Below are 13,076 nucleotides of genomic sequence, written 5' to 3'. Positions count from 1 at the left end.
GGATTTTTCTCTGGATTATAGACAGGGTGATGGAGTGATACTGACAGGGTACACGGATTCAGATTCGACAGGTTGTGCTTCAGATAGGAAGAGTACTTCCGGTTGTTGTTTTGGGTTGGGTTCAACAATTGTGTTGTGGATTATCCGGAAACAACAGTCAGTTGCATTGAGCTCAGCTGAGGCAGATTATATGGCTATTAGTTTGGCTAGTTGTGAGGCCATATATCTTCGCAAGATGTTGTTTGGTCTATTTGGTTAAGCATTGAGACCTTCAGTAATTTACTGTGATAATCAGAGTTGCATAAAACTCATGGAGAATCCAGTTTTTCATGACAGGTCAAAGCATATTGAGATCAAGTATCACTTCATTAGAGACTATGTCCAAAAGGGAGTTGTCAAGCTCAAGTAATTTCCACAAATGAGCAGGTAGCGGACATTTTCACCAAAGCCTTATCACGAAGCAAGCATGTCTACTTCAGAGACAAGATGGGAGTGGTGAGGAACACTTTCCTCGGTAAGAGGGAGTGTTAAAATTTGGGTACACGAGGACAAGTGGTTCCCTAAGGCTTTGATCTCTGGCATAGGGAAAAGTGTCAAAGTTTATTTGTACTTTTCTCCTAAAGTGACTTTATAAGTGGTAAAGTCAATTTAATTTAAAAGTGACTTTATAAGTGGTAAAGTTACATTCTAATTTAAAAGTGACTTTATAAGTGGTAAAATTACATTCTAATTTAAATGTGACTTTATTAAAGTCAATGAAGAATTAGAAAGTGAAAAAGTGACTATGGAAATAAAAGACTAAGTGGGTATTTATTTAAGTGGGTGAGTTAAAAAATAGAAAGTGAGAATTAAATGCACATTTATTCTTATCCCTAGATATAAATGAATCTCAACCATTATATCTTAGGGTAACCCAAAAGATCATTTAGAGAGTAAAAGGAGAAGAGAAGAGGAAAATATCATTCCTTCTTTCATGAGCATTTGAGAGAAAGAGAAGAGAGAGCAAGGAGAAAATTTCTGAGCAGTGAAGAAGTGGAGGAGAGCAGCAAGAAGACATTTCAGCAAATCTGGGCAACAACATTTATTGGCACGCATCCCAAGGCAAAACTGTACAACAAGAGAAAGACACAAATATCGATGAAGAGGGACAACACACAAATTGAGGAAGAGGGACAGCAGAAAGGGCACAAATTTCAAGGTAGATTTGGGCACAAATTTCGAGGCAGTAGTACTATTGAAATCTGTACGGTCCATACAGTCCATACAACAAGTTACGGGCACATTTTTTGAGGCAAGTCATACAAAATTTAATGTTGTTGTATTGCTGGAAAATTTTCTATTTTGTATATTTGCTGATTGGCACAATTTTCGAGGCAGAGTTCAAGCACGAAAATCGAGATAAGTTGTAATTTGTGGTTGCTGGAATTTTTACTGTGTATTTCATTTTCTCTGTAAAAGCATTTTCATAAATAAAGAAGAGCTCTCAAAATGGTTTTCCCCAAGAGTTGTAGGGGGTTTTCTAGGGTCACATTGACAAAAAATCACTGCGTTATTTTCTATGTGTGGCTGTCATAATTTTGCCGTGTTTTATTTATGCAATTTCAGCAGTTGTGAAATCTCTAAATTTGTGTTTTTAGAAAAATATTGTCATTTCTAGATTTTAGAATTTTTATCATGCTTGGATTTAAAACTAAATATATGGAGTGATAAGGAAAATTAAAAACCAGAGTGGGGATTGAAATTTTTTCATTTATTAGCTTGTCATGCTGAAGGAGGGCCCATTTGAGTGAGAGTTCCTATAGGGAGAACGTCTCGTGGAGAGACATGCCACTCTGGTTGAGAGAATTTATCCTTGTAATGACAAAGAATGTACTATGTACTCATCATCATCTTGCAGCATTTAATGAAGCGACCTTCCCACTCTTGACACCAGGGCCCAGAGACATAACCCACACTAGGTGAACTCTATGATCAATATGTTTGTGTCCTGTGATTTGATGGTTGTCGTTATGTTTCATCTTCTTTACAATATGTACATGTGGCTTTTCCTACTCTTTCATACGCAATTTTGCTAACATCACAAAAGTAAAAGATATTTGTTAATTCCGATAGCTGAAGAGATATGGATCAGGGAGGTCGAGGCCCCCATGGTTGTAACAAAACCGACCAGCAAGCCCAATAGGCTACTGAGACCTTCCATTCAACCGCCTCCCCAGAATCACACAGAGAAATTCAACAATTGGAAATTATGACAGTTAGAGATAGAAAAGCTTTTTTTGATTTAGAGCTCATAGAGGATGTTGGACAGTGGATTCCTGACCCTGGCCATACCAGGGGAAGGAAAAACTAACATTTTCAAGCTTTATTATTTATTGGTAGATGAAAACCTTGTTGGGCAAGGTCCTTAATGGGAGACAAGAAGAAAAGTGTAACATCTTTGTTAGCCTTGAGGATGTGAAACATGAAAAGAGAAACCAACAATTCTATATGGAGCAAATGGACCCTCATTTGAATAAATTTGAGTAGCACATTCCATGCATTCCAACTACGTCAACCCCTCCAGGCTATAGTCTAGAAGATCTAGCTCCCGTCACCTCTTCATATTCCTAGTTTTTTCTGATGATTGCACACAATTTTTTGTGTTGTGATTATGCAATAGAATCTTTAGTATTGTTACAGATATTAAGACTTTTACAGTTTTAGAATAGTTATTCTATTGACACATGGTCAAAATGATCTAGTTTCCCATTGGGCAGATTGAGACCATTTGCCATAAAGTATGCTGATAGTGGATGGATGACCTATGTACTATAATCTCTGATTTTGTGAGGTAATACAATTGAAACTTACAAAAAAAGAAAAAGAAAATGAAAAATAGTATTTTACTTGCAATTGAAGATCATAATGATAAAAGTTTTAGTAAAGAATTTTGAAATGTAGTAAGAGATACTCTTGTGCATTGATGAAATGAAAAAGTAGAAGACACTGATCAACAGGGCCTTGATTATGGCGAAAAGGCTTGTCCAGAGAGGAGGATGACAAACTTGATACCATTCAGATAGATTCTTAGATAAATGTCTTTCCTTTTTCTTCCTATTATATATGTTAGTAGTAGCCTTGCTACAATCCTCAGTGTTGATAGCTCGAAGTTTGTACAAACTGTATGATCTTTTTTGGTTTGATCATCAAGTTTAAATTGTTCAAATTGACAAAAGTTTTGCTACTATGCTACAAGTTTGGTTTCCCCAATGACAGACCAATAATCATAAAGCATGATGTTTATTTCTTTATGAATGAGTAATACAAATGCTTCTTGACCTAAAAAAGAAAAATGAAAAATTATTTGAAATTTCATGTATACCTCACACATCACACCTCTTATTGTGCCAAGTCTACAAACTAAATCAAAACTCTAAGTACACTTGAATGAGTTCACATAGACATCACTAGTTCAATACTAGTTTACCAATATTACAATCTGTTAGTGTCGGTCTTGAAAGCCCTCCATCAGCGACCAAAGCTCTTTGCATTTGCATTCGTAGGTGTCTCATCAGTGTCAAATTTTGCATCCCGTTAGGCATGCCATAACCCTGATGGAGGAGCTGGTCTATTTATACCCCTCTTGGCTTTGCTGGATCAGGTCATATCAGTCATTAAGCTTTTTCAAGATTGTCTTGTTTTGTCTTGAGGTCAAAGTCCTAGGTCTAGGGTTTTGGTCATTTATCTCTGCAAGGTCATGTCTTTGAAAATCCATGAGTACTCAGCAAGCCAGAGGGAGGTTTGCAAACATGTTTCTTCGATATTTTTATCTTGTACAGTGAATTTTCACCTTGGATTTAAAAACTCTGTTTTTAAAGCCAAGGTCATTTTCTGAGTTTTTGTAAATAAATGATGAAATTTCAAAAGTCTTCAGCGGACAAAGTGCAACCCTGGTCCCCTTGCCAAGGTCCCTCAGATGATCTACCTGCAAAAAGAATCAAGTCAAAGCACTCAATGAGTCAAATTCAGGATAAAGGAAACCAAAAGTCAGTGTTATAAAAGGGTCAAAGATATTCTTTAGAAAGTGGGTTTATGAATGAATTTTTTTTAAATGAAACTTATAAAAGCCCAAATTCCCTCCTTTCACTCTCATTGTGCATCCTAACGCTTGCAAGAGAGGTTTGAGAGAGTGATTGAGAGAAAGGAGCAAAGACAGAGCGATTTCGGGCAGCAGAGAGGGGCGCGACCCGTCGAGCCAGGTGCGCGACCTGTTGGGTGCGCGCGACCCGTCAGAGGGTCTCCCACAGTTCAGAAAAACAACGGGCGCGACCCGTTGGGCGTGGTGCGCGACCTGTTGGACTGTTTTGCTGCAAACTCAAAACAAATTCCCTCAAACGCCCTCCAAGCTATCAAATTGTTCGAGGTAGGTGCTCTAAACATGGAATGGTTGCTGGTTATGAATGGTGGATGTCATGAACATGTTAAAATGATCAAAATTTTGCAAGTGAAACTCCTTTATATGGCTGCAATGTTAATGAGAAAACTGTGCTAGGGTTTGTGTTGTTTCAAGCTATTTTTCCCTTTGGTTTGTTTCCCTCCTTTCCCTTTCACTCACACTTATATGTTCATCTCTTTTCCCATATTATTTTACAAATGAAATGCAAATCTTTCCCCATCCCTAATCACTAAAATGAAAACCCTATCCCTCTCCCAAAGCATCAAAAAAAAAAACAAAATTCAAAACCCTAGTTCTCCTCCACCATATGCATGTGTAAATAACAAAAAATGTTGGTAAATATGTCAGCATGTTTTGTGCATGGTTTCCCTATTTCCCCTATTAATACATGTATGCATATTCCCATGTTCAATTTCATATATGTTTTTTCCCATATGCAATGATCTTTGCAAATGATTTCCCAATTATAAATATGTATTCCTATATGCATAATGATTTGCAACATTTCCCTTAAAAATTCCCTGTTATATTTATATATTCCCATTCCTTGTTAAAAGATCCCTCCCCTAACATTTCCCTCATGTCTTTTTCCCCTTGAAACAGCATAGAGTTCAGCACTTTTTGCAGGCAGAGACAACAGTTCAGTTTGTCCACTTTGCTCCTAAACCATGTCAGAAACCGAAACTTATGAGCAAAGTGATGACCATTCATCATCTACAGAGGTTGAGGTACAGAGGAGGCCTCGTAGGGGTGGTAAGGGTGGACATCATAAGCGAGAGGAGCCCACCTCTTTGGCAGAATTACAGGCTTGTCCTATGGCAGTCACTTGTTTTCAGTACATGTCTTGTTATCAATTTTGTGAGAGGATCTCCCGGATTCAACATCACAGAGAGTTGGCCCGCCTCTTTGTTTTACATTTGCATGATGGACATGTCAATCTAGCAGGGGTAGATTTTACATTGACACCCGAGGTGATCTCACATGCTACAGGGATACCGAATGTTGGTGAGGTGTGGCCTAAGAGCAAGTTGCTAGATACTGTTCACTTTGAGCCTTATGTCCGGCCACCATTCTTGAGACATTTAGCGGGTGTTTTTCCATTCATATTTCTCCGGAGCGAGTATGCTCCCATCATGAGGCTTATTATGCACTATTTTACCTGTGAGGGCAGATTTTCACAGGTGTACTCATATCACATTTGCCTCTTGATGCACTTCACTCGAGTGAGGATGATGAACATCCCGGTTTTCTTCTTTCAGAACATTCAGAAGATGGTGCCCATGTTGCAGAGGAAGACCCCGACCCAGCAGTACAAGAGCTTATGTCATTATGGTTTGATTCAGCTCATAGTCTTGCATCAGTTGACACAGCAGGGTATCTCATGGGAGGAGTTTATCTCTCGTGAGTTTTTCACAGTGCCACCCCAGCCACATCATGAGGTCATTCATGAGGAGGGAGGACCATCTCAGCAGCCTGATATTCCGGTCACCCGACATGTCAGCTCCACACCTCTGGTCACCTATCAGAAAGGCCCAAGGGCCTTATTTGCAGCAGCCAGGAGAGTACTATCTCCACGGCAGGTGGAAGGGGTCTCGCCTTCATCATCAGCTCAGCGAGTGTTATCTCCACATCAGGTGGAAGGGGCCTCGCTCTCTTCATCAGCACAGGTAGCACAGAGGGGCAAACAACCTATGATTCATGAGGGTCCATCAGGAGTCCCAGACACCGAGGTCATTGATCTTGAGGCCAGTTCTCCTAGCCGAGAGGCAAAGGAGATCATTCAGCATCTGAGAGCTGAAAATGATGCTTTGCAGAGGATACTTGAGGGTACCCAATGGACTATCACTTACCTGGAGCAGCGGAACAAACAGCTGGAGGAGGAGAAAGCACTTGATGAGCTATGGAGGATTCGTAGTGACCGAGTCTTGAACCGAAGAAGACCTGGTGATCCATTGCCTGCAGACCGAGAGTCAATGCTCATCCAAGTGAATGCATACTTAGAGAGGCTGTTGGCTAAGGCCAACCAAGAGAAAAAGCTGCTGAGGAATATGAAAAATCATTATTGGGCAAGGATGCATGTATGCAAAGCCAAAATGAAAGTTTTTCAAAGGAGGTTGACCGAGGCCCAAAAACAGAGAAAGAAGCCAAATCCCCTCCGTATCTTGGCTGAGGCTTCACTCAAGGATCATGGCACTCATTAGCCTAGCCATAGCTCAAATCCCAAAAAAATTCTGAAAGTTTTGGGTAATTTTGGCAATTTTTGGAAATTTACAGGTTTTGGCTCCTCAACGGGTCTCACCCCCGGTGAGACCCTTTGTCATGGCAGCTCCTTTTTGCAAAAACTCAGCATTTCTAGATTTTTCATGCAAAGTTACATATGCCTATGGATGGACTTGAGTTTTTATGGAGTTTTGGGCCTCCAAAAGGTCAAAATACATGCAAAATTTGACTTTCTGCCCCTTTTTTGAGTTGCAGAAACCAGTCTTGGGAGAATTAAGTTTTGACAGGGCAAATGACCTCCAAATCCAAAAATTATAGTTGGGTTGGAAAGTAGACTCAAATACCTTTCCAACGATCTATCCTGCATCCAATTCTGACACCTGTAAGTGCCTCAAACAGAGATCCAAAGGTGCGCGACCCGTCAGGCAGGTGTGCGCGACCCGTCAGACAAACTTTGCCAGATTTCACTGTAACAGCTCGGAAAAGCACAGTTTGACTTGGTTTGACTTTTTGAGGTTAATGATGGTCCTCTTTGATGTAATTGTGACACTTTTTAGACACTTTTACCCTTTTGTAACTCTTCTAGAAGATTTATTCATGTAAAGGGTAAAAATTGAATGTATGTACTGGTTTCCAAGTTTATAGAGGCAAGTTGTTTTGACTGCCTATTTTGTAGTGCTTAGTTTAGAGGTGGTTGAAACAGCTCCTAGGATAGTGAGCTTGACCCATGGAGGCAGGGAAAGAGGTTAGATCATCTATATTATGTACTTTCTTGCTCATTTTCATGGTTGGACTCTTGAGGGAGAAGCTATCATTGCATATTTTCACTGTATCTCTGCAATTTTTGGCTAAGGAAGACCAGGGTTTTGCAGTCATCTTTGGGATTCTTGTGGACTCATGTGTTGATGGTGTGTTTTCTCAATGTTCTTGTAAGCTTTGTTATGTGATTCATTTCCTTTCTTTACTGCTGCACATTAAACAAATGAAGTGTTAAAGTATGAATTCATGCTAGCCATGCTCTGCTTTTAAATTTGTTTAATTTCAATGTTTTCTACTGTCTAAAGGGAATTCAAAGTCATTGTTTGCTCTCTTTAGCTCCTCATCTTTCATTCCTGATCATCCATCTCAATCAAAGGCATCAATACGGTCTCCTACCTCGCCCCAAGGAACCCCCTGCAGAAACTGTGTCAAATCCCCGCACCCAAAATTGCAATTCCTCAAATTGCCACCAAAAACCCAAAAAACCCCAAATCAACCTTTTAAATCAGTTTACTAGCCTAATATCAGTGTTACCTTGTTGGTCATCTCATCCCATTGAAGATCTGCCGAGATTGACCGGAGAGAGCCTTCTCCTGCCCCGTAGGGCTAGCTACGAGGCTAAATGGTTTGATGTAGCCTTGAGGTTTACCTTTCTCAGCCTGAGGTGAAATTTCAAGCGCTAACACAATCTATATTGGAATCATATGGAAGGAATTCAACAGGATTGTTTACTTACACTATTAGGATATTTCGACATAGGAGATAACTAAGTATAACTTGGTCTAGTGTATAGTTAGGTAAAGTGCGTCTCTTTAGTATGTACTTTTTGTAACTTACAATCCGACGGTCATGATATGTTCTAGACATGAAGTGATCCGCCAGTTCATTCTCTCCTCGGTATTACTAACACTTGATTCGTGGCTTAACACCAGATTGGTCCATGATCTCTATTTAAAGATCATGAAGGGTCATTTGTCTGGTGACTGTTCATGAGAGGAGCTTATGTAAATTTTCTTTCTTTTACATTAATAAATTTCTTGAAGTGGCTGCGTTGGCTCAAGCCATGGATTGTTTCCCTCTTTGAGGTTTTAACCACGTCAAGAATACTGGTGTATTGATATGTGATCTATTTGTGAGATGTGTCATTTGGTGTTCTATCTAAGGAGATTACCCTGTAATTTCTTACATAGTATCAAAGCTATTCGAGGGCTGCATTCGTTGGTGATCCAAATCCGAAGCCGGTACAACTGCATCTCATTGTCGGTTCCTAGATCTATTGTTTCTGACTGCTTTCGGGCCAAGAAGACTGCTCTATTGTGTTAGGAGCATCTGTTCCAGTGAGTAACACCTTTCGTTTCATGCGAAAAAGTTTCTGGTAGCCCTAGCTACGTCATTTTTAAGATATGGAGGTATACAATATTTATTTGTAGTTATAGTTATTTATTTCAGTTTGTAGTCCTATAGTTCTTTTTATTACCAGATTTATACCTTTCATTTCTACATATTCTCTTTTCCCTGCGAATCTGGGCAAACCAGAAACAAAAAGAAACAATTTTTCTCATGCGTATGCTATTTTCTGTTGCGCCTTAGTGTGATATCGGAAAAAGAAACATAAAGAAAAATATGTAGTTTCCGGCCAAATCTAACTTTAAGCCGTAAGACTTGGATACTTTTGCTTGTTCGTTTGGTTTGTGTGGTTGTTTTTTTGTTTTGTAGGCAAAAAATAGGTTTTTCAAGTAAGCACGTACCCCAAAGCTTCATTGAGCAAAAAAAAAAACCATTCCTCCATTCCAACAATTACTAACCTTTTAAACTAGCTCACTTGGTCTAAAGTTCCTTTATGAGAATAGAGGGCTTGGGTTCGAGTCTTTCTTTTTGTTGAGTTACTTTTTCAAAAAGCACATGTAACTTATGTTTTAAAGTTATTTATGTGAAAGTATTCTCACCCATTATAAAAAGTGAGTCATTTGTAATTCTAAGGCCACTTTATCTTTTATTTAAGTTACGATTTAGTTCATAAAGCACCATTGTAAAAGTGACTTTCACTTATTTATAAGAGTGGGTCACATAAAATAATCTTTTTTTTTTTTTTTTTTTAAGTGCACTAATTAGATTAAGTTTGGAAAGGGGGATTTTTTTTTTTTTTTTTTAAATATAACATTATCATCAACTTCCCAACATTCATGTGGTTCGTTGGCATCTTCAACAACTTTTCTTCAAAAAGCCATAACTTCTTCATCTGGACGTTGTTTTCAGAGTCTTTTTTTTTGAATCGACCTAATTTTTTGAGATCTTTCCATTGGAACACTTAGTTTCAACATATACAACTTTAATTTCTTTTAAAATGGAAAGTCCATGCCTAGTTATTCTTGACAACACCAACTACTTCCAATGGCTATCCTACATGGTGGATTTACTTAGAAGTAAAGGTCTTTATAGAATAGCCTCATGCCAAGAGTCTAAACCTCAAGATGAAGATAAACAAGCCAAATGGAAAATAAGCAAGATCAAGCACGTGGGTTGATAGGGATGTTTATTTCTCTAGACCTTAGATTCCATATCACAGAAATTGATACCCCCGATGAAGCAATGAAAAATCTCAATAAAGTTTTTGGAATTAAAAATGAAATTAGAGCCCATCAACTTGAAAATGAGTTGCTTACGTTGGACCCCAATACCTTTTTTTCCATTAAAGATTTTTTGTCAAAATTCAAGACCCTTAGACTTCTCTTGGAAGGTGTTAAGGTTAAGAAAGAAGATGATAGCCTTATTTATTCCATTCTTACTAAGTTAGGACCAACCTACTCTGTGTTTGTTTCCACCTTCCATTCTACTATAGAAGCCTTTATTTCTCATGGACAAAACTACAAGTTCCCCTCTTTTGATGCCTTTTGTGATTCTATAATAAGAGAACAAGAAAAACTATTACATATTGGTCTTCTTAATATTAGAAACTTTTCTAAGAAAGCCTTAGCAACCCAACAACAACCAAGTTCAAATAATCCTAAGAAGTAACATCCTAAAATGAATGGTCCTAAACCAAACAAGGGTCCTAAGCCATTTCAGTTTCAAAATGAATAATCAACTCAAAAAAATGATAAGGCAACTAAAAACAAAGGGAGAAAGACTGATAGACATTGCAACTTTTGTAATCATGATAGCCACTTAGAATCCAAATGCTTTAAGAAGATAGAAGCCTTGGAAGCAGTAATGAAGAAGTATAACATCCATTTGGAGCACTCTTCAACTTCAACTTCAACTTCTTCAGGAATAACACTTTCTGCATGTGGTTGTCAAGCATCTCGGTCTGGTTATGCACTAAATATATCTTCTTCTTCTCATTCTCATGAGTGACTCATTGATTCTGGAGCTTCTTATCACATGGCCAAAAACAAAGCCATGTTTTCTTCTTTAAATGATTGTAGCACCAAAAATATATATCTTGGTGATAATATATCTCTTAGTGTTGTAGGGAATGGAACTATTCATCTAGACAATGGTCAATTTAATGATGTATTATGTGTTCCTACCTTATCCTGCAACCTTCTATATGTATATCAGATAACTCATTCAGGCGACAATAATTTCACCTCATTATGTTGTAATTAAGGACCTAAGAGATCCTAGACAAATTTTAGCTACTGGCATTGCTGATGATTCTACATGGTTGTATAAGTTTAATAGCTTTGGGTCATCAACTCTTCCCTTGGTATTTGTTGCTCATAATGATGAAGTGAAAAAACTCTGCTATGAGCGATTTGGTCACTTAAACTATCACTCCCTTCAAAATCTATGTAAAGAAAATACGGTGACATGTATTCCTATGATATCTTGCAGAGATGGTGTTTGTTTTGGATGTGTACTCAGAAAACATCATCGTGATAGTTTTGAAAAACATGTCTCTTGGCATGTCTCAACCCCTTTACAGCTTGTGCATAGTGATTTATGTGGTCCACTTCCAATTGTTTCATTCTCTAGCGACAAGTATTTCTTAACTTTCATTGATGATTTCTCTAGACGCACTTGGGTATACTTATTAAAGCTCAAAAGTGAAGTCTTTAACATGTTCTTGGCCTTTAAGGTCTCTGTTGAGAAACAATCCAGACATCAAATTCTTAAGCTAAGATCTGATAATGACAGAGAATATGTTAACAACAAATTCATCAACTTTTACACTGAGCATGGAATTCAATTGCAACATATTGTTCCATATACTCCACAACAAAATGGTGTAGCTTAAAGGAAGAATCACACCTTAAAGGAAATGGCTAATTATATGCTTCAATATAAAGGACTTAGTCTTAATTTTTGGGTAGAAGCAATTAACTGTGCAAATTACATAGTAAATTTCACTCCTACTAAGGTTTTAAAGAATATCACTCCAAAAGAAGCATGGAGCTCAATTAAACCTGATGTAAGTCAATTTTGTGTTTTTGGAAGTGAAGCATGGGCCCATATTCCAGATGAGAAATATAAAGCCTTAGAACCTAAGAGTGAAAAATGTATTTTGGTTGGATATTCTGAAGATGTCAAAGGATATAGACTTCTTCATCCTAAATCCAAAAATGTTATCATTAGAAGAGATGCAAAGTTTGTTGAAAATATATCGGCCTATGAGCCTAGTTCGGCAGCGGTGCGACTTCTCTATCCCTTGTACTTATGAAAATATTACTTCTTCAGATGATGTCAATGAGGATGACAATCCTCTCCCACCTTCTAGGGATCCTCCTTCAGCACCTCAGCTTCCAAAATGGGTCCGTGCTACTTGGGATGCAACGGGTGCTCTTGTAGGTGATCCTATAGATCAACATGGTACATGTTCTCATTTCGATAGAGCCATCCATATTGGGACACAACTATGAATGAAGAATATCATTCATTATTGGCAAATAATACATGAGACCTTGTTCCTCTTCCAAAGGGATGAAAACTTGTTAGATGAAAATGGGTTTACAGAACCAAGTTTGGACTAGATGGACAAGCTAATAAACATAAAGCTCGTCTTGTTTCTAAGGTTTTTTCACAAGTTGAAGGAATTGACTATACTGAAACCTTCTCCCTTGTTTCCAAAACGAACTCTATCCGCATTGTTCTTTCCCTTGCTGCCTCTTTCAAATTGAAGTCCATCAAATGGATGTTAAATCCACCTTCTTGCATGGGGACTTGCATGAATAAATCTATATGGAACAACCTCTTGGCTTTTTACACAAAGACTCTAGCCTTGTATGTCAGCTTAAGAAATCCCTTTATTGTCTCAAGCAAGCCCCTCGGGCTTGTTATGCCAAAATGGATAACTTTTTTTTAGATACTGGCTTTTCTAGGTGTCATTCTGACAATACTGTCTACACCAAGAAAGTGGGTAAATATCTTATCATTCTTGTTCTTTATGTTGATGATCTTATCCTTACTGGTAGTGATCCCAACCTTATAAACCATGTGAAGTCTAGCTTTAAAAAGCAATTTGAAATGATAGACTTAGGACACTTGCACTATCTTCTTGGTCTTCAAGTCTTGCAATCCAAAGAAGGTATTTCCCTTTCCTAGTCCAAGTATGCTTGTGATCTTCTACGCCACTTTCACATGGAAGACTGTAAGCCAACCCCTTCTCCCTTTCAGTCTGGAGTCAAACTTTCAGTCACTTGTACTTCCCCTGAAGTTGATG

The sequence above is a fragment of the Pinus tabuliformis genome, chromosome 9 (assembly GCF_031772625.1).
Source record: "Pinus tabuliformis cultivar Carrire ecotype Pingquan chromosome 9, CPIR1, whole genome shotgun sequence".
NCBI lineage: Eukaryota > Viridiplantae > Streptophyta > Pinopsida > Pinales > Pinaceae > Pinus > Pinus tabuliformis.
The sequence above is the reverse complement of the archived record's forward strand: the minus strand, read 5'-3'. Positions refer to the sequence as shown.